We start from the raw sequence: 23,756 nt of genomic DNA on the forward strand, positions 1-23,756 counted from the left end.
TTGACCTCATTAACAATGTTAGGCAGTTGGAACATAATCTATCTGAGGACCTTCTGAACCTGAATGACACACCTCTGTTCTTATCTGAGCCAACTACTGTTAAATACATTTGCACAGCAGTTACACAAGAGTCATATGATATTTCTTTTTAATTGTTATTATGTAGTTTTCAGTCCCTGGGTTTCATGTCTGTGCATCATGCAATTGCTGTATATTCCTCTTTGACTTACTGGAATTATTTTGCCCATTGCTCGTCTCACATAGGAGTGAATACATCTAAATAATGATTTATATCTTCTAGTGCACATGTCCTTGTATGCTGGATGGCTTGTATGTTTTTGTATGTTGCCTTTGAATTCAACACCAAGGTTAGATTTTCCTATTGCTTTTAGTTTGAGTTTAAGCTAATGAAAAGTACAGCTCTTTTTAGTCAGCTTTATTAAAAATTACAGTAACTCTGGAGGGCACTCTAAAGAAAAAAAATGCCAAGCTGACACAGGCATTCAGCTGTTTCTAGTGCTCAGTTGCTAGTTTTTGTAGCCCTGTCTTGCCCCCATCAGAAAGAACTTACCTAGAACATTACTGTCAGTCATTGATTTACTGTGTTCAGTGATGTCCTGCAATATTGCAATTCATTTATTAATTGCAATACATTTTCATATTCATTTATGAATGGCTTGTGGCCTAGCATACCATGTTACCATATTCCACATTTAGGTTTACCTCTAAAATCATTATCCTCCCAAAATCAACATTGCCTTATTTTTCCACATTGCTGGGCAGACATATGTAAAGTCTCTGCCTTAGTGTGCTGGCACATTAGAATGTCCCCTTTTTCAAGCAGAGTACTATAACACTTGCAGCCTGTGTTGATCTGTGCAGCATGGGGAATAGGTTCAGGATTAGTAGCTGAAGAGACAGCAGTTGCTGCCTCATGCAGGCACTGTGCAAATCAGGAAGAAGATTCATCTGACCCACTCCTGAGCTGTCCAGCTGTGCTCAGCTGTACTAGGCGGTGTCTATGCAGACATTAATCTCACCCTCTTCCTTTCTTTTTGCCCATACAGAATGAAGAACTAGCACTCTGTAGGTCTCCCGGTCCCCTGGAGCTCAAACCCAGCCTGACCTCTTAATGGCACCAGATCACACCAGAGCTCAGGGACTGTAAATAAGTCAGTGAACAGCTCATCTACAAAGCAACACTCAGAGTGATTCACTCTTTAGTAATTTGATTTTCATATAATTAAACTAAGCATATACATTTTTAGTTGGAGCATATGTTTAATGTCATTAATTCTGAGAGTATAATTATTTATTCACTTGTCTATGGATGAGTTTAGGCATTAGTCTACATCTATTATTATAGATAAAACATTTCTCCTATTTAATTATCTAAACATTGTTTGTTCAGTGCCCCTGCAACTAGTTGTTATCTGTTTATTTATTCACGTGCTATAAATGAAACTTTCACCAACAAGAGAGTATTATTTTCTTGATTTCTGAGGTTAGGGTTAGGCATAGTTTAGTGTGTGTATGCATGTGTTTCCCTAACACTGTGACAAAATTATATAAAAGCAGTCTTGTGTCTACATCTGTGCATGTGAATGAGTGTTTGAATGACTGAAAAGAAAAAATGTGTGTAACATAAAACTGCCTGATGGATATTTATGAGTAGATGTTGACGAGTGTATAAATGTGTATAGCATGCATGTTTGTGTGATATTGATGTGTCCCACGGCTGGTTTAATTCCCCTGAGCCCCCTGCAGTGGAGAGGTGTCATGTCTCAACATCCACTAGCCTTTGGCAATGGGGGGCAGGAATGTTGATGAAATAGAGAGAAAATAGAAGAAAACACACTGCAAGTTTTTTGTCCCAGAGGCAGTGCTGGGATGTCAGGGAGGAGCCGCTATAGAAATGCCTTTTCACCTAATACTTGCTTATTGTTCTTTCCTTTCTCTGTGATTCTCCCTCTCTTGGAAGGATTCTACTCATTCATTGTCTTCTGCACCTGAGTTTCATAATTCTCCATTACTCGATCCACTCTCTATCTTTGTCTGTCTAACTCCCTCTCACTATCCCTCCCTCTGTCTTTCCCTTTCTTCCTCCCTCTTTCCCAGCTATATTGCACCGCTCACCTTTCCATCTCCTCATTTCAGTAAAATATTGTTATGACAATTATTTATGTGGCTAACTATGCGGCTTACCTTTGGTGTCTTAAGTTATGTATTTTATTAAATTTTTGTACTAAGGTTACTGTTGTCTTTATTGTTATTTTCTTTAAGACATGATTGTTTCATGACTGTGTTGGCTATGCAATTGAGATTACACTACTGTTTAAATGACTACTGTTATTTATTTTATACTAATACACAGTAATCAACAGCCATTAAAATATGAATGAATTAAGCTATATTTATATAGCAGCTTTCAAGGAACCCAAGGTCACTGTATAATTAACACACACAGCTTTAACATCCACTGACACACTGGGCCAATTGCACACAGCATACTCACAACCAGAAACCTCAGCCGCCTGGGGGACTGAATCAGGAGCAGGGAGGGGAGAGAGGACAACACCCAGGACAGAGCACCATCAACCACTGGGCATGCAGACACACAGTTATTCACACACAGCTTTATTAGGGTAGCCATTACTGGGTATCACTGGGGGTGGGAGTCGGGAACCAGAGACATGGGGAGAACATGGAAATGCCATCCAGATAGGAACTCAAACCAAAGACCCTAGTGCTGAGAGCCAAAGGTGCTAACCAGCAAGCCTCTGTGCTGCCTGTATGTATTTTTTACATAATAAATATTTTTATTTAATCCCTTTAATAGAACCAAGGATGCTAAAAGTATATATGTGAAATGCATATAACAGGGATGGATGCAATCTTTAATGTTATACACCATCAGTTTTTCTCCCCTCTCAGACATCCACACAAAAGCTATTTGAATCCTTATAGTGCCCCCTTGTGAAGAAACTTGAGCCTACTAAACATTAGTGAGTGTGGGAGTGAGTTATAACCTACCAGACTATAAAGTTTAAAATATTGAACTCGGAATGAAATGTGCAAGGGGACTATTATGTGTTGGTATATATAGGAACACAGAATACAGTGTTAATTTTTAATGCTGAGTAAAAAGGTATGTTTTAAAGCTGCTGTAAGAAATTTATTTTAAATGTTCTTTGCCTAAATTGTTTAGTAGAGCCTCTCCAAGGAGGTCTGCCTCTCTCCCTGGCAATCATTGGTAGAATTAGTTTGTAACCAAAACAAGGCATTGGAAAAGGCAAAAAAGGAAAGATGACGTGTGTTCAAGGGAATATACATGAGTATTTGCTAGTGCCTGTCACTATTGATTTCAGTGGTGAAAAGCATTTGGTCAAGGTAGTCAAGGTGTCAAGGGACATTACGCATCCCCTAAGATTGGGAACAATTGGCTTGTTTTTAAGGGGATGGGTCCTATATGAGGCATGTCAGTATGTGTCATGTGCAACTTGAGAAGGAAGCGCAGCCAGGCCTATCCGGGAACTCAAAACAGAAGAAAACCTTGTGGGTCTGTGCTGCCACCCCTTGTAGGTCATCCCTTAAGGGATTTCCCCCTGGTGCAGTCATAAAACAATATCCTTGAAATTGCTTTCAACCAAGTGGGAATAATTAATCGTCAATCACTTGAAATGGAAGCACTGTTAACATATGATCAATTGGTATGAAGCTTTGCTCTCAGGTCAAGCACAAGCACATGAATTTCGCAGGTGGTGTATGCCATGCCACAAATGCCACCTGATTAACCTACAGGCCATCCTAAGTGCACTTATGCACCCTCTTCCCCTTCACTGAAGTCCTGTTCAAAAGAAACAATATAGACCTTGTCGGACTACTGGATCAGATTTCTCTTTGTTTTAGTTCAATCAAAAGCAGTCTACACCAACATGCAGTGTTGTGGAGGTGCTCTTCTGTTTTGTCTTCCAAGTCCCAAAAGAGATTCTGACTGACCAGGGCACTGCTGATGGATGGCTGGTAGAAAGATTTAACCAAATGTTTGGTTAAAAAGATTTAACCAAATGTTTGGTTAAACCAAATGTTTGGTTAAAAACATTAAAAACATGATTTGGAAGGTCATGCACAAAGATGCAAGGGGTTGAGATAACTGACTGACACTCCACCTGTTTGTGGTAAGAGGTCCCCCAAGTCTCCACTGGCTGATCCCCATGCAAATTATTGTATGAGCCTTTGGGTGTGCTTTGACAAAATTGGGAGGAGGAGTTCACTTATCCCAGGAGTATTTGTGACAGGCACGACAATCCCGCACATGTCACAGGGACACCCAGCTTATGTGTGTTTGCACCAGGAAACAAAGTACTCTGAAACTGACTATAGAAAAGTCAAAGGTGTTTCTAAAGCACCTTTCACTGCCTATCCAATAGCTTGTATTGATGAGGCGCTTGTTCAGTTAGCCACTGCTAAATTTTACTTGACTGTGGATCTAACAAAAGATTACTGGCAGATCCCCTTGTCTCCAGCATTCTGTGAGAAAATTACCTTTTCTGCTCCATTTATGACAATGGGTCACACTTCTGTTCAGTCTCTTTGGCGCCCCGGCAATATTTCAGTGTCTAATGGGCAAGATCCTCAGACCCCAATGTGCCTCTGCTACAACATATTTGGATGACATAATCATCTATAATAATGATTGGCAGAGGCACCTGTAAATACCTGAGGGTTGTCCTAAAGTCACTGAGGCAGGTTTGTGCCTAAATATTGAGATGTCACCAGCATGCTCACTGATCAGCTTTAAAAGGGAGCACCAATACCAGTCCAGTGGACAGAGCAGTGCCAGCAGGCTTTTCATTATGTTAATGGGGATCCTCTGTTGCACTCATTCTCTTCCTTTTGTTCTGCAGATAGACGAATTGGACAAGCTTTGGGAGCTGATCGAGGGAGAGGAGCACCTGAGGTGCTGTACATCTATCGCAAGCTGTCCATGCAAGAGACAAAGTACAGCACCATAGAGGAGTGCGTGATGATCAAGTGGCTGGTCCTCACCTTCTGTTAGTACCTGCTGGGATGCTCCTTTACACTTTGTCAATCATTGCTATAGACGGCAGTTTACAATGTAAGGATTAGAATTGGGACAGAAATATGGAAAGTTAACTAGGCAGCTGAAAATGATATTTGACATATGGTTGTGATCATTTCAAGATTTGCACACGTTCCTACTGTTTAAGACATGTGTTGTATTACATGGAGCTTCATCTAAATGAACAGATAGTAAAATATATCTGGTCTGCTGCAAAAACTTTTAAAACTACATTAAAACTTTCAACAAGAAAGGCCTACTAGTGGGTTAGGAGATCATTGGGTAAGGACATCAGAGAAGATAAGGTTAAAGGTCAGTAGTCATTGGTCCTCTGTAAAGCCTCAGTTAAGTGAAAACCCTCCTGAGCTTGTTTCCACTGAGTAAAGTAATTTAAGTGATATAAATTCTTATTATTGTAAGCAGTTAGAGCATATAAAATCATGTCCATAGTTATCTTTTTGGGGAAAGCTTTGTCTCATGAGGTTCAGTGGCTCTAAGAAAGAGAAAGTGAAATTGTACTTAGTGAAATCCTAAGGCATACATGAGCAGCTAGGTCTCTGATGTTAGGAGGGCTGATGTATCTGATAAAGCTCTGTTTTGCAAAGAGACTAAGCAAGAAAAGAAAGGGGAAGAAGGGAGGTAAACGCCCTCCCACAACCCGCGCAGCGAGACCCTCCGTCATCCTGGCCTCACTCCACACCATGGGGGAGGAGGCCACTGGACGATTTTGGGGAGGCCCTGAGAATGGTCCATGGTTGGACTCCGAGACCTCAGCCAGCCTCTGAGGTTTGGCACATAGAGGTGGACTCCACTGGGTCTTACGACCACTATATGGACTTCTACAAGGGGTATGCGGATCATGGAAAATACGGGAAGTGCAGCGACGTTAGTCTGCGGTCGGACGGGGGTTCGACTATGGGGAGCACCCGACTCTGAAGGTGGAGGAGGTCCTCTATGGGGATCCCTTCAACGGCAGTGACGTGGCGTCTGTGGACTCCGAGAGCAATGAAGCCCCGGCACGTCAGATACCGCCCAAGGCTCTGCCTAGGAGGTGCTGCTTGGGAATGAGCAAACTTTCCCGAGCGATAGAAAGAGGGGCGACTGCGCTCGAGGACACTCAACCCATTAGGGTGTACAGCCCCGGAACTCGCGCGCCGGTACCTAAGCCTCGTAGAAGCAAGGGGGAGGCATCACCAGTGCCCACCCCAGAGACAGGAAAAGCAACTGGTGCGCCTCCTGTAGCGGGTGCACGGAGGTCACTGCCCCCCGAATCGGCAAGAGGCGATTCTTCACAGGCGGGTGGGACTCCAACCCAGCCGGCAACTGGGGAAAGGCCGGGGCTCCTGCTGGGCCCCCGGAATTTTCACAACTCCTTTATGTAATTTTGTACCTGTCCCTGTCACTGTGTCTGTCCCCATCACGTTGTCTGTGCCTGTGCCTGTCAGTGTGTCCGTCCCCGTGTCTGTCGACGTCCTGATCCCCATCCTTCCCCCTGCTGTTCTGCTTGCCCTGGCCCGTGTTGGGTCACTCGGTCCCCTGGCCTCGCCCTTTGGCGTTGGTTTCGGGGCCGCAGCGCGATAGGCTGGCGTGCCGGGAGTTGCATCCTTGAGGCGGGGCTCTGTCACGGTACGGCCCCTCCCCCCACAAACGTCTCTGTGGGTGTGTGTTCGTCAATGTGCCGATGCCCTCCTTGTGTCACACACCTGCTCCTTATTGTGTCGTTACCATGTGTATAAAGGTCTGTCGTTTACGTGTTTGTGTTGTTGGTTTTTGCCTCTGTTAGTGTGAGTGTCTAAATGTCAAATAAACATGTGTTGGTCTGTCACGCTACTCGTCCCCGCATCCTCCTTAAAGCCTCCATGTTACAAAATATTATTGGGAAATGATGTGGCTGGGTTACACAGGAACTATGTGAAATTCCTAAAACACAGGCATTTGTGGGGAAGTATCTTCCATGGTTTTGTGGTAACGTTCTTAGTCCTGCCAAAAAGAGGTAGATTCTTCTGAGCAGGTACACAAGGCTGAGGTACAAACCTTTGATACTTTTTCACAAAAGTAGGTGAGATGAACAATAATCAGCTTTTCAGACCCTGTTGAAGAATGAAACAGGATCAGTATTGGCCTTCATGAGAGGAGCAGAAGCTTCTTATAAAGATAACCATGATATGAAAGAAGGGTTTTTACTTCAATAAAATACTGGACTTTTATTGTGTAAATGACAGATCCATCCTGCCACTGAGGAATATAGTTATGTTAAACAAATAATACTACCAAAATAGTTACCATGAGGTTACCATGAGGAGGCATTCAGCCCTACACATGAAGCATTGATGAGTAGGTATATTATATAAAAATAAAAGACATCTCCGTAAAGATATGGTTGCCTTTATATGTCCTGTCATTTGTGTGAGATAGTGGGTAAAGCAAATCAGAAGTTTCTTGTTGCCCCTTTAAGATCACACCCTGTGGTGGAAAATTCATTTTTCCAAGTTTTAATTGATGGTGTTAGCCATTTACCAAAGTCTAAAAAGGGTATTAAATTTTTGATGACAGTTATGGATATGACTACATGAATCCCAGAGGCCATACCTCCATAGAATATTAAATCAAAAAGCTTTACAGGTTTTACTTGACCTTTTCTCCAGTATGGTCTTCCACATGTGGTTCAGTCAGATTAGAATTACAATTTTTTTTAAGGATTGTTTCAAGAAGTTATGTATAAGTGTATATAGTAACGTGGTGAGAGGCAAGACACAAGTACAAACAGGATTTTAATAATAAAATAAGTGGAACAACACGTGGGATGAACATAACAAAATTAAAGGAACTGGGAACAAAAAGGCAAATGTAAACCTAATAGTAACAAATTCAAGTAAAGAGAACTGGCATCAGAGAAGAGGAAAGGCAGGGAGCAGCCACAGGACCAGAGATGACACAAGGAACAGGTATAGGAGACACATAAGGAGCAGACACAGGATGCACAATAGAACCAGGACGAGAACAAGGAGACAGGATAAGACATGGGACCATGAGAGATGAGAGAAGACACTGGAGAACAGAACAGATCAGGGACTGAACATAAGACACAGGAACAACAGCAAAGTGGGACAGAGACACAGAGACAGAACCCAAGGCAGACACAGGCACAACAGCAGAAACAGGGACAGGAACAACAATGGAAATAGGCACAGTTCCATAAATAAGAGATGGGAAAAACACTGGGGCAGTAAAAAGGGCTGGTGCAGCAGCCTCAGGCAGCACAGGAGTAAAAATGGATGCACGAGGCATAGATACAGGAATCACTGGGGTTCCTGGAGGCAGACAAAGAGGCCTCTAGAGACACTCGAGAGCCATGGGGCACAGCCACTGGATGCACTGGAAAGGTGCAGGGTGTGGTCACTGGAGGCACTGGAGAGCCGTGGGGCGCAGCCACTGGGACCGGTATCGAGCAAGGCATGGGGACAGGCCAGGAAGGATGCACCGGAATCTGGATGGCATCCTCAATGCTGGAAACATGAATTGGCAGCAATTGGTGCGCAGGATGAGGCCTGAGCATCCGCAAGTGTGCCAGACGTGGCATGAGTTTCTCCATGCGTGCCGGACACAACCTGAGCATCCCCAATCAAATGACAGATATCATCAGACAGACTCTCTTGATGCATATGCATTGCCCTTATGCCATCACAAAAATCTCAAAAGATTTTGGAATGTGGTGAAATTCTGATATCAATTATGTGGTTTATACCCCTGATCACCAGAAAGAGTCTAGATTGTGTCATGTGGATTTGTTCAAACCATATCTTGAGTGGCTTCTTGCTATGCCAGTTACCCTGCTGTTTGCTGGTTAGACTAGTCAGGATGACAATGATGGCATGGACGTGGTAGTGCCTATCTTAGGCATTCTGAGGAATTGGACAATCTCAGTGAGTGACTTAGTCATTTATTTAAGCTTGATGGCAAAAATAAAATTTTGTATTGATTAATTGAAGGTAAATCAGGCTAAGACAGATGCTTTTCCAATGCCTAGGCTGCAAGATTTCATTCATCAATTTGTATCCAAACTTGATCTTTAAAAGCTTATTAGCAAGTGCCTCTGAATGAGCATGCTCAAAAGATTTTAGTCTTTGTTACATTGGATGCTTTTTAGTGTGGTTACATATATTGATATATTGGCTGTTTACATTGCCTCATGGGTGGATCATATCAACCACTTGAGGCAGCTGTTACAAGCTTTTTTGCAGGCTTGTTTGGTTGAAAAATTACACAAGTGTGAGAAAGCCAGTGCCTGAGTGACCTATTTAAGGCATCAGTTGGGTCAGGGGATAGTAATACTAAGCCAAGCCATACCAAGAATAAGGCCATTGTGGAACTCACTATGCCTAGACGCTTTAAGAGATGATTCAAGGTTCTAGTTATATGTGCATTCTATTGCAAGTTTATTCCAAACTGCAGCCATCACTGAGCCATTAACTGGTTTGTTCCAGTGGACAAACAAGTAAGATGTTTGATAAAATCAAAGCTATTTAGTCAAGGTCTTTTATTCACAAGTGCACAGTGCAAGAAAATAAACATTGACTTCTTTGAGTATTCATCTTATAGCTTACATGTTCAAGTATAAAGTGCTGGGAAGAAATCTTGTAGGAAGAAATTTAGACTTTCACTTTTGGCAATTTGTCTGCTTCTAGTAATCAGAAGGTTGCTAGTTCAGGCCTTACCACTGCCAGGTTGCCAATAGTGGGCACTAGAGCAAGGCCCTTAACCGTCAATTGCTCAAGTTGAGTTCATTTAGAATTGTAAGTTACTTTGGATAAAAGTGTCAGCTAAATTCCATAAATGTAGTTTTAGCATTTGTGTATCTGTACCTGTTTTAATTTTGCTCATTACAGTGCCCTGACATTAAAGTTTAGCTTGACGTTTCATCATTAATAGACTTGGAATTAGTTCCATAGTTGGCCAGCATTGAGAATTGAGAAGCCATCGTTAGGGTAGACTTCTAGAAACAACTGACCACCCAAATGACCACACATACGGAACGTCTTTGGCCTCAGTGATCTATATGGAGCCCAGAGCATTCATACAGCATGATCTAAGTCAAGGCACAAGTAGATGGTGACTTCAACCAAAACTCAGTTCAACAAACAAGTAAGTCCTTCACTTAATCTACATGGTCTGCTTCAATTCCAGTTTACTGTCTACCATAGAACTAGCTTAATCAATACATATAGTTTAAGGATTGGGTATCTAGATCCAACTCCCCTGTGTAGGGTTCTGAATTCCAAGGCATTTTTCACCTTTAAATTTGTTAGCATATGGTTTTAAATTGTTTACTGAGTTTGTTGTGTTGTGGGTTTATTCATTTTTTTCTTGTTAATTTTTCTTTTGCTTATAACTTGGGGTAGTTACTCTCATATGCCTGAGCCATGTCTGTCTATCTCTCATTTACTATGCTTTATCATACCTAACATCCTTTTATATTGATGAATCAGTAAACTTTCCATTAATTAATCTGTTGTTGAAGGATGTATTTATAACCAGCTTTATTATATCACTGCATGTGTGTTAGAACTCTGTCTTAGTGGAGTATTAGTATTAGTGGAGCCTCCTCTGTGGAGCAATAGGGCAGGGCAGTTAGCTGAGCCTAGAAATGAGCATAGAAATTGTTCAGTTCAGCAGGGAGGGAGACATCTGTGGTCAATGAGTATGAATTACTGACTTTGCTCTTATAGTCTGCTTGGCTCCCTTGCCATATTCACTGGGGATATGAGCTGGTGTTGAAGATCCATAATGCAGATTTGTATTTTTTGCAGACCTGATGCCAACCTTTAGGTCATGTCTGGCAGGTTAAAGCTTCTCGCTGTTTCCAGATTTGATTTGTTCATCCACAGTTTTTGGTTCGAAATTTTTGGTATTTGCTTTGTTTCAGTCATAGCATCTACACACTTCTTGCTGAATCCAGTCACAAATGTTTCAAATTCATACACCAGTCAGGGACTCTGTGGTGGCTTCAAAACAAAAGTGAAGTTACTTAGATGCAAGTTGAGCCTTCAGCAAACAGGTGTTTCACTTTCTTTAGGTGCTTTTCTCTTTCTCACTTTGTTTTTGCTCTTTAAAGTATCATACTGGTCATCCCTCTACAAAGGTGTGATGCTGAGCTACTGCTTGTGTGGATGTAAATGCAGAACCCAGATGTGTGCGCACTCACCCCTGCTGATTGTCAGTGGTGCAGCCAGGACCCTTACACTACCACAGAGAAAGAAGCATTAGCTTTGATTTTGCCTGTTTGTCTCTTTGATGTGTCCAGCCCAAAGGGGGAGGTGGTGGTCTATAGTGACCATAAGCCTCCTAATATTTTGTCCACGTTCATTACTTACCTTACTTTCACACTGGTACATTTGCAGAAAACTGGCCATCAAAGTTATTTAATGTCATGCAAGATAGTTTCTGGGTATCAGTCTGTTTCTTATTGTCATTTTCTGAATTTGGCAGATGCTAAGGACACATATAAAGGGGTCTTTCCTTGGTTATTTGGAATCAGCCATCATCAAATATGACTACCAGTCCAGCATTCAATCCATCACAGATTCTCCAATATGTGTCTAACATGTTTGAAATTCTTGCCAGTGACTCTAAAAGTGTGACTACCTCTATGACAAGTATTGCAAGCAGTGATAAGCAGCACCCAATGAGAGCATAAGAGGAGACTCTCACAAAAGGAAGCGGAGACGATGGAACAAAGAAATCTTTGCTGCTGGCGCGTCCCAACCAATCCTTCCTCCATAATTTTCTTTTACTTTTTCTTTTTCTTTTTTGCACAAACAAGTGCCAAAGTTACCATTATAGCCTACTGGTCATGAAATATAGTTCATGTGTATAATTTCAGATTTCGTGAAAGCTGAAAAGTTGGGTCATGCGCTTTGTGATTGCTTATGTAATGTTCACACCTCTACAGCTGCAAAACAGCAGGTCACAGGTGATAAATGTTGTGTAGTGTGTGCAGTATAATAGCTCTGGGATTTTAAACTATTTCATTTATTACTGGATTATATTGGTACAGTATTAAGTCTATTACTTGATTCAACTGTTCCATTGTACTAATTTAAACTTTTTAAAGATTAAATATGATTTAAACTATCCAAGTATGAAATATATTACTGGATTAAACTAGTCCGGGATAAAGTCTATTACTGCTAGAAACTATTCAAATACTGCTTTAAATCTGCTTTACTCTATTCCAGTAAGGCTGTTACCTGCCTGCATTGCAACATCATTAGATTTCATTTAAAAGTGGCAAAAGGGCTGAGCAGATGACAACCAACAACATGAAAGCACTCATCTGTGCTAGTGAGGATAATATAGTATGAATAATAGAAGAAAAGTGAAGGATGCCTTTTCCCCCTCCTTCAGCTACTCAGTTGCTGTCTGCCATGTGCATTATTTGCCAGTTTTGGAGCTCACTGACACCATCCTGCCTTTTCTCTTTCTTTCCCTTTGTTCATCTAATAACTCCTGCCTTTGTCCATGTTGCTTTTCCTTACCTTTGCCCATGCTCTTATTTTTCATATATTTTTCCACAAATTTTTGTTTTTCTTATTTTCTTCCCATGTTCTAATTGTTTATATTTTTCTTGTTTTTCTACTTTTCTTCCTGCATGAAGAGCATCTTAAGAGTACTGGAATCCTTTAGGGGCTAAAAGTGGAAGTCGGCTGATGTTGCTGTTCACGTTTCACATTTCTGCACTGTGAAATCACTGTGAAATTACCTGGTTGTCATAAATCTCAAATCTTATTGTTTTCAGTGTCAGTGTCACAGTGCAATGGGCCAAACAAGCAGAAGAGGGTATATGTGTTGCCTAAAAACATTTAATGTAATATAATTCCTTTTGCACCTTCAGGGTAGTCTGCAAAAAGCAAAAATAAAAGCCTTTTTTTTTTACTTTTGACTCTCATGATAGGCTACTTGAAATAGAAGTAGGCTTTAGCTTTATTTATTTTTTTTAGTAATTCAAGTAAAAAAATGCATTATTTATATCATTTTATGTGTATGTGCTGCCGACAGAGTAAAGGAGAGAGACAGCCTGAGTATGCATGTGTGAGTATGTATATTTGTTTGTTTGTGTGTGTGTGTGTGTGTGTGTGTGCGGATGCAAATCACAGATGACTGAAAAGGGCCTGTTAGTTCTATTCCAGCCATCTATGCCATCATTAACTCCTCACACAACCCTCTCTCCCACCTTGAGCCCACACTCAACTGCTCACACCCACACTGAATATGTGGCATCATGCATTTCAATCAGGTCAATGCAATACTCTGCTCTGATGCTCCGATTTTGTGCTTCACCGACTGGCCTAAGCCAAATCATATATATATATATATATATATATATATATATATATATATATAATTTTTTCCCCCTCATTTTAGATGGCTGTCTCTAAAGGGCAACATTAACAATGGGTTAGTGCCAGTGAAATTCACCAGTCCCTCAAATATCCACTATGGACTGTTCAAAGATATTAATTATTTGAATTTGAACAAATCATTTAAAAGTCTGGGAGGAGCCTTCTTTATTTTAATCCCCTAAAGTCCTCTGGGTGTAATTAAGCTTATTACTCTCTTTCTCTCTCTGTGTGTGTGTGTGTGTGTGTGTGTGTGTGTGTGTGTGTGTGTGTGCGTGTGTGAACATATATTCATTATGATGTTAGAAGACTTAACAGGTTTGAGCTTTCAAAGGTTGGGGCTTAAAGTCACAAAACAGAAATCTCTCCTTTTTGAATATGTAACTATGCATGACTATTCATGACTCAGGTTACTGACAGCTTTGATCACATGTAAGAAATGTTGTCAAACTGCAAAAACAATTTCTTTTTCTCCAAATGATACAAGTCCAAAATAACGAAGCTTTGCCACTGAGACCTCCATAAAGATGCATGGTACAATTTCAGAATGGTGATTTGATGCAATACTGAAGTAAAGAGTGGAACATGTAGAGTTTCCATCTACGTCATAAACTAGAATTCTGGATCATTAGTCAATTGCTAAATAAAATATATATTTTCAAGACCAATTTGTTTTCTTTAGAGTTGTCTGTAGACTATACGGTGAAAAGACATTAATCTTCTCTGATATCTTGTATTCAGTGCTTGAGTGTTTTCATGGTTTTTCAGTATTCGTGAATTTGAATGAATAAAATAAAATGAGTGCATTACATAAAAGTGGAGCATTTGGAGTAGGATATAGGGAACCCAATTCTGAGAAAATGCATGCAATGATAGTTCTTTAAAGAACCTCCGTTAAAGGAAACAGCCTAACATATAAGGGTGTATCTATGAACACACAGGAGAGATGCACAGGAGATAATTGCCTAATAATATATAGGACCTCAAAGTGCATTCCTACTACCATTTCACACTGAGCTCCATTGAGCTGACTTTTAGTTCATATGTATTTAACATGGTGCAGGTGTTATAGAGAAGGGTCACTTTATTTATTTATTTTGCAGTAGTAGGGTTGGTTTAAGTGTCAGGTATGTCCTTGCACTGCAGGATGCTGTGGGTGGAGTGAGATTTAAAATGACCTCCTTTGCATGTCTGAGGATGGTGTGGGGGTAGGTGACTCACTGCGTATGTAGTGGTGGGGGTGGTACACAAGTGGGAGTAAAGATTATTTTGCCTAAGCCAAGTATTTCCACTGGTGATTTCCCCTTTGCAGCGCAATTTAGCCCAAGAAAGGTTTCATCCATGTTTAGGAAACTAATGTATTTTAAGAGTTAACATTAACCTCAGTTAAAACCAATGGAGCCATTATGAAGGTACTTGGATAAAAGAACAGGTGCCCTATGTGGATAGCAATATTTTATTCACTGTAACATTAAATGTGTGATGATTTGAGGCAAACAGGATGCTAGGAAGAGGCATGATCAAACAGATGTTTATTTCACACACACAAGCGATACATATAATAAACCACACACACTATGCACACCTTAAACACCAACAAACTTGATACGACACAGGAGACATATATACACTCAAGATGATTACACATCATACAGAACAGGTGGACGACATAAGAGGGCGCGGCAACACAGACGACTACGCAAGAAGACGTTTGAGGAGGGGGGTGGGGCCGTAACGTGACAGAGCCCCTCCAACGCCAAACGGTGAGGCCAGCAGACCGGGCAGTCCACCACGGGACAGTGCGAGCAGGAGCGTGGGGGGAAGTACTGGGACCAGGACGATGACAGATATGGGAATGTACGCACAACAAGGACAGACATAGACACAGAAGGGGACAAAGTGATCGGCACATTTAAGGTAATAGGGACAGGCACGGTGACGGGGACAGGCACTACACTACACAAATTAAACAGTCCGCGGAAAAGTGGGGGAGCCCCAGCCGTTTGGCTGGGTCGGACGCCAACTATCTTGGGGGGGAGTGTCTCTCGCCGGCTCCGTTAACGCAGGCTGTCCGGACCCTGGCACATGCACATAGGGAAGTGCACCGGTTGTGTTGCCTGGTTGCGGAGCAGGCCCCGGTGCCACTGCCTTTTCGCCTCCCCGAGGCTTAGGCGTAGGTGCATGCGTTCTGGGGTTCTTCGCCTTAGGGGGAGGAGTGTCCTCCTCTGATGATGACGCCGCTTCTCTGCCAGTCACCCGGGGCAGCTTGCTTGCTCTGGAGCGGCATGCGCTAGGTGGAACCTTAGGTGGAGCCTTGGGTGCTGGGGGCTCATCCTCCTCGGAGCCTATGGTGTCTGAGAGGGAGGATCCTCTTGAGGTACCTCCTCCACCTCCATCGATGAGTCCTCCTCTCGATCGGACTCCATGTCCAACTCCAGAGCAATGCCACTACACTCCCCTCTCTCGCCATACTCCACGTAGCCCTCTAGCGGATTCCACCTCCGAATACTGGTCCTCATAGTTAGGCTGGTCTCCGGAAATCCCAGCGGATTCCAACTCAGAGTACAGGTCATCAAGGTCAGGCTGGTCTCCGTAGAACCCAACGGGTCACTCCCCCATTGTGGACCCATGGAGCGAGGCCAGGATGAGTGTTGGTCTCTCAGCAATACAGGAGAAGTCAATGGTGTCCAACTCCGAGGACTGGAAATCATTATACCAGTCGTGGTAGTCAGATATAGTCCCATGTGACTCCACTTCCGCACCAGGACCACGCTCCCCTATTACGGGAGTCAGGAGGGTACTGAAGAACATGGGGGGCTTCCATGCATGGGCTCAGGAAGTGCATCTACTCCCCTTCTTCCCCTTCTTCTTACCCTTCCTAGATATCCTTCTCCGGTTGGTGTTTCTGTGACAATTCGAGGCAAACAGGATGTGGGGAACAGACATTTATTTCACACACACAAGCAATACAAATAATAAACCACACACACTATGCACACCTTAAACACCAACAAACTTACTATGACACAGGAGACATATATACACTCAAAATGATTACACATAATACAGAACAGGTGGACGACATGAGAGGGCGTGGCAACACAGACGAATACACACACACCAAGACGTTTGAGGAGGGGGGCGGGGCCGTAACGTGACAAAATGCATACTTAAAATAAATAGGAATGTTGTGAGGACTACTAATTATTATATAATTGTGGACATTTAAATGCAGCGGAAACTTTTTGTGAACGTGATTTGCCTACTCCTTGTTGTTGTTTGTTTTTTTTAAATGACAGTGAGAGGGCAAGTTTTTAGAGAAAGCCTACTGCTAAAGAAAACTGTGTTTGCTCTACCATCTTCCATGTGTCTTAAACGTCATGTCAAACCATGTAAAAGGTCAGATTATCTGCTTAAATGTCAGATCTGCTAGAACAGAGGGTTCACCGACTGTTTAAAAGTCAAACAGAAACACACATTTCTTTTTGTTTAAATGTCAAAATGTTCTTTTACTGGAGGATTTGGTGCATGTAAACACTCCAGTGGATTTTCAGTTGGAATGCTGGGGTTGTCCATTTAGCAGAGGGTTTACAGGTGTGCAATGCTCAAACATGCAAACTCTCTCCAGTTAATCCTCTGAGTTTTTGTTGTCATGGATGCAACCTTTCACATCACTCTGTCCCATGGGATGCTGGCTAGACAGCTTTTGGAGCTTAGACTTGAAACACACACACACACACACGCACAAACACACACACACACACACACACACACACACACACACACACACACACACACACACACACACACACACACACACACACACACACACACTTCATAGCAATTCTCTCCAAAACAGTTTCCTTAATTAATCTTCCTGTCTCCTACACAAAGATTGAATTAATTAACAAACATTCTACTCTCTCTCTCTCTCTCTCTCTCTCTCTCTCTCTCTCTCTCTCTCTCTCTCTCTCTCTCTCTCTCTGTGAGTCTAAATTGTTTCTCCTTCGCAGGACCCACAAATAAAGCCATTAGCTTCCCAAGGTGACCCCAAAAAAGCCTGGAGACAGCTTCTTTGCAGCACTGTTCAACATCAGAGGCTGTTTTCAAACAGCTCTGCCTCACTGCACCCTGCACAAAGTGAACTGCAGTGACAAAGTATCACTTCTTCTGGAGTTAATAGTAGCTTGTGCAATATTTTTTACATACCAAAGTGGACAAGGGTATTTAGCTATTACCAGTTTGTAAACAGTGTATGTATGCACACATACTTCCTATGTTTTGATAACAGACTTATGGAGTGACTGGTGCTAAAAGTGATTATTGATTTTCGAGGGCTTTAACTTAACCTAAAAAGGTTTAGGTTTAAACATACTAGTAACTTATACCGCATGCTCTTCTTCTGCTTCTGTTACACCTGCTTCTGCCCCTTTCTGTTCCATGTTAATGAACATCTGGGTCCAGGTAGTTTTCCCACCAAACTACTCTATATTTACTTTGGATTTTTTGGGGCTTCTTGGTCCTGCAGATAAATGCTCAAATGTTTTCATGCTGAGTTCCAGAAGTACATTCATGAAATATTTAAAGCTCTGCACTGAATGCTATCTGCAGACTCATTGTCACATAACTTGGGGATAACTGCAATTTTAATGTTCTCATTATCTATTGCACAGCAATGGATTGTTTTGATCTTTATTTTTCATCAAAATAAATATAAAATGGTAGAGGTTTCAAATGAAAAACAGATCTAAACAGTGCTGTGTTTTAAGGAACCACATCAAATTAAACCATCAAAACATGCCACTTGCTAAATTATCTCTTTACCAGGTCTGAATTGTCTTCCAGTTGAACTGTAATTAGAATTATCGTCACAGTAGAGAGCATTCATCTAAATCCACAGTGCATGAAACTGTCTGCAATTTGGAGAAATATGGAAGAATTTGGGAGAATAAAAATTTTCCACTATATGTATTTTGTGTATCAAGAACCTTTTTCTTCTTGTATTATTTTCTCACCTCCACCCCAGCCAACTACTCTCCGTTGCCTTTAATGGATGTTCTCTTGTGGGATGTCATGATGTTATGGAGCGTCTACCCGTCTCAGCTGCCATGGCTACTCCCACGACCCCCTGATGTCCCGTCCTGTAGCCCACCACACCGCCACCCTAGCTAACTCCTTCTCTGTTGACCTTAATGGATGTTCTCATGCGGGATGGGTCTCAGACACACGCACACCTTGGGACAAGACTAGGACCTCTAATTAATTATTTTTTTCATTTTTTAAATTAATTTTTCTCTTTAAATTATTATTGGGGTGTCCATTGTCAGTCAGAGGAGGATGGGCCCCCCTTTGAGTCTTGGTTCCTCTCAAGACTTCTTTCTCATGCTCTATGGAGTTTTTCCTTACCACTGTTGCCCTTGACTTGCTCACTGGGGACTGGGACTTGGATATTTGGAAAGCTACTTTGTGACAAGCACTATATAAATACATTTTGATTGATTTTTGATTAACATCTCTAATAAAATTAGAGAGGCTCAAACAACAAAGCAAATAATTTGAAGCAAACTACATTTTGGACTGTTCAGAAGTCTGGATGAATGAAGGATCTTTGATGCTTGAGCTAACTTTAACTAGCTTCTGCAACTTCAGATTTCTCCTTTGTTATCGAGTGATCTAAACTAAACTACAGAGATGTTCATATATTGCATCATTATGCATGACCTTCTAAAGCATGGCTTCCAGGGTTTTTATTACTATTATTATTAGTATTATTATATTATTAATATATTATTATATTATTACTATTATATTATTATTATTATTGTCACGAGCCATTTAGTTAAACATTACAACTGGTTTTATATATATATATATATATATATATATATATATATATATATATATATATATATATGCGCCAAAAGTATTCACTTCTTGTCCTTTGCACGCATATGAATTTGAGTGATAATCCTAATCTTAATCCATAGGATTTAACATGATGTCAGACCACCCTTTGCAGCTAAAACAGCTGCAGCTCTTCTGGGAAGGCTTTCCACAAGGTTTAGGGGTGTGTTTATGGGAATTTTTGAGCATGCTTCCCGAAGTGCATTTGAGAGGTCAGACACTGATGTTGGACGAGAAGGCCTGGCTCGCAGTCTCCACTCCAATTTATCCCAAAGGTGTTCTATCAGTTTGGGGTCAGGACTCTGTGCAGGCCAGTCATGTTCTTTCACACCAAACTCACTCATTCTTGTCTTTATGGACCTTGATTTGTGCACTGGTGCGCAGTCATGTTGGAACAGGAAGGGGCCATCCTTAAACTATTCCCACAAAGCTGGGAGCATGAAATTGTCCAAAATTTCTTGGTATGCTGAAGAATTAACAGTTCCTTTTACTGGAACTAAGAAGGTGAGCCCAACTCCTGAAAAACAACCCCACACCATAATCCCTCTTCCACCAAACTTTAGAAATGGCATAATGCAGTCAGACAAGTACCATTCTCCTGGCAACCACCAAACCCAGACCATCATCCATCGGATTGCCAGACAGGGAAGTGTGATTCATCACTCCAGAGAACATGTCTCCACTGCTCTAGAGTCCAGTGGTACGTGCTTTACGCCACTGCATCTGACGCTTTGCATTGTGCTTTGTGATGTAAGGCTTGGATGCAACTGCTCACCCATGAAAACTCATTCCATGAAGTTCACAGGTGACATCCTATCACGGTACCACACTGGAATTCACTGAGCTCCTGAGAGAAACCCATTCTTTCACAAATGCTTTTAAAAGCAGTCTGCATGCCTAGGTGCTTGGTTTTATACACCTGTGGCCATGTAAGTGATTGGAACATCTGAATTCAATGATTTGGATGTGTGGGAGAATAAATTTGGGAATATATATTAATGAGGCAATAACAGAACTTCAGCATAGAAAATACTACCTGAATGTTACAGATGGGAAGACAGGAAGGAATTAGGGTTGGGAAGTGGAAAACAAAGAGAGACATCAAGCAAGAGTCAACCAACTCTGACCCAGCTCCACTCCAAGTACCTTACCCTGAATAGAGTTGTTTCAGCCTTATCTTGACCAAGTAAAGAGTTTGCCACCCACATATGGTGACAAACTCTGTACATCAAAAGTGATCACATAGGACAGTCACCCCAATATAGGACAGCAAGCAGTAATCAGCCTCAGGAATTCACACAGGGGACAAGCAAATGACCATTTGTGATGGGACAGGGTTAAGGGGTCCAAACCCCATTAAAGGCCTCAAAGTGTGATATTTAAAACAATAACATTTAACTACCAATCAAACTGCCAATCCAAAACCAAAGCCTGGGTAAATGCTTTTCTCTGTGCTGTTTACAGTATGACTCATTGTGGCTATTCGTCATGGGAGGCCCGTCCACTCGTAGACGGAATCACTCCACTTTCCATCCTCACTCCTAATCCGTAGAGTATTAATTGGGCGCACTAATGAAGTGTCTATTTAACACCCACAGGTACCCAAAGACAGCTCTGCACATTAGCGGACTAGTCCCCAGCGTAAGCAGGTGATCGTCGCTGCGCTGCCTTCAAGACAAGGACTACCTTGGATAATATATATGTGTGTTTCATGCATCAGCTATCATATTATCTATGGATAATAAAATGCACTTCCCCGCAACCCCGCCTCTTACTTTCTCTGAGCCGCCGCCGTCACACTATTAGGGTGTGTTCCATATTGTTAAGGATGCTCTTCAGATTTGCCCGAGGCAGCCTGCCTGACTGTCAGTGAAATAATGCTCTTGATTATGGCATGAACGTGGTCTCTGTGCCGCCATCGTCATCATCATTCTGGAACATTCCTCTCATTCTTTGATCCCTCGGCAAGCGATCAGTCAGAGTGTTCAGAGCTGAGGGTTATCTGGGACTGAGATGAGGCTGGTTCTCTCTCGCTTGCTATATATCTCCTTCTCACTCTCACATTCTCTCTATCTCTGTCTTCCCTCCAGTCTCTCTCCCTACTGCTCTTCCCTTCTTTTTCACTCCTTGACTGGCTGTCCATATCTTTTTCTCCATCATCAAATCTGTCAATCTCTCTCTGCCCCTCCCTTCTCACATCTCTAAACGCTGACCATCAGCCAGTCTTCCCCTCTCTCTATTTTCTGCTCCTCGCCAGTCTCACTCTTTGTCTCTTAATGTCTCCCCAACACACACACACACACTCTCTCTCTCTCTCTCTCTCTCTCTCTCTCTCTCTCCTTCTCCTCTCACCCACTAAAAGATGAGTGAGATTGGTATGACGCTGATGACTAGAGTAGCCCACGCTGCTGCATACTAACGCTCACTTCAAAAGAGCCTGAACACTGCAATCAGCAACATCACCTCTCCGAGGCCTGAGGTCAGAGCCATTGCAATACTGATTTACCTCGCTGCAGTCTGGAAAAAATAATTCATCATAATCAAGTTAGCAATGCATCTTGTGGAAATCAACCCTTGACTGTTCTATCTCTAACTATATGTCAATTCAGAACCATATTGCATGTTAAATTGGTAGAAGCAACGTAACTTTGCATTACTGAATTAGAGTGAATACCAGCACATGCAAATGTAGCTCCTCTTGAATCTGAGGCAGCTTTCCAAAAATGTCATCCTGGAATATAGTGTGTTGGATAACCTGAGCATTAAAGATTGCAACTGTTAATGCTTAATCAGTTTAAAAATAATTGAATGCAAAATTGATGCTTTTCCACTGCCAGTGTGATGGTAAAGAATTACTTCACTTTTTTACTGAGCTGTTGACATGCTAATGCACAGCTGACATCTTTGATCTTGCTCTGTTACTGGCAGTGAGTGTACTTGCCCAGGACATCATAGAGAACATTGCTGTGGAGGACATTGTTGACTGTGGGTGAAGTGCACTATATTCCGTGATTAAGAACCCTTCCTATCCAATCAACTCATTAGATGGAGCTAGCCGCAGAGACACCAGACAGAGTGTAATCGTCCTCTGCACTCTACCATGGTGAAATCCCGGCTGTCTGCTCAGTAGGGAAGGCTAACAAGGCTGGAGGAGCAGCAGGATACCGTGTCTGCCCTGTTCTCACATTCTCCAGAGCTTTGGCTGAAATGACAGCATTGCACTGGGAGCACCATAACCCCATCCGTCAGGTCTGATACGAGAGCTGGAGAATTAGCACGATGAAACAGAGTTCAAGATGTTCTAACTGTCATTCTGCTTATGCATTTTAGACTCCAGAGGGCAGAAAATATGAGTGTGAGTGTGTCTGGTCGTGTGTGTGTGTGTGTGTGTGTGTGTGTGTGTTTGAGAGAGATAGAAAGAATGAGAGAATGAGGGAGAAGAAAAGAATAACACTTATCAGTTAAAATCAATTATGACATCCATGGTAAAGCTAGCTAATAAAGCAGTTCAAGTTCACTCAAAGTGACTCTGAGGAGACACATTACCGATACCTTGGTGGAACTAACACTACTGTGAAACAAATATGGGTGCGTATAAGTTCCACTAACTACAAGAAATACATCCTCTTAATTAAACATCCCAAGAAGTGTGGATGATTCATGCTGTCTTTTGGTTTCTGAAGGACTTGGCCACTGACTACAGTCTGTTGAAAACCTGGTGAAACAGTTAAAGGTCATTATACATTTTTGTTTCAGATAAATTGTCTCTCTTAATCTATGAATAATATATGAGGTTTAAAGCATCTACATACCTTTGTTCTTCTAATATTCATATTTGCACAATTTGTCTATATTTGATGCTGTAACTCTCAGAAAGCCTGTTACAGCAGCACACAGGTACAGTGTGTACTCTTTACCAATGTAAAATGTCATGATTACATAGTACCCTCCCTCCTAGCTTATCCAAGAATCATAATAGCATTTGTCAATATTCACTGGACATGATCCCTGTTGCATCCTCCATAGACTGTATGTTAGAGTACTAGAGCTTTGGTACATTATAATATGATAGATTTTGAAAAAAAAACCCAAAGAAATTGTTCTATTTAACACCTTATCTGTGATCCATGGGTCCATTGGTTTGCATACTACAAGACCTTTCACTGAAAGTAAATAGAGCTTATTGTTCAATCACCCCCAGAAAGCATTTTACAAATATACAGGAATAACAGTCTGGGTACTGACAGCATGTAAGGATTAGTTCTGTATTTTCATTACTGTAATTCAATGATGTCTCTGTACTCCATATGGCTGCTCTGTCCATGAAAATGAACCAAACTGAAATACAATGTCCCCATAAGACCTTTGATGCT

The sequence above is a fragment of the Electrophorus electricus genome, chromosome 17, assembly GCF_041902795.1.
Source record: "Electrophorus electricus isolate QZ-2024a chromosome 17, ASM4190279v1, whole genome shotgun sequence".
NCBI classification, from domain to species: Eukaryota; Metazoa; Chordata; class Actinopteri; order Gymnotiformes; family Gymnotidae; genus Electrophorus; species Electrophorus electricus.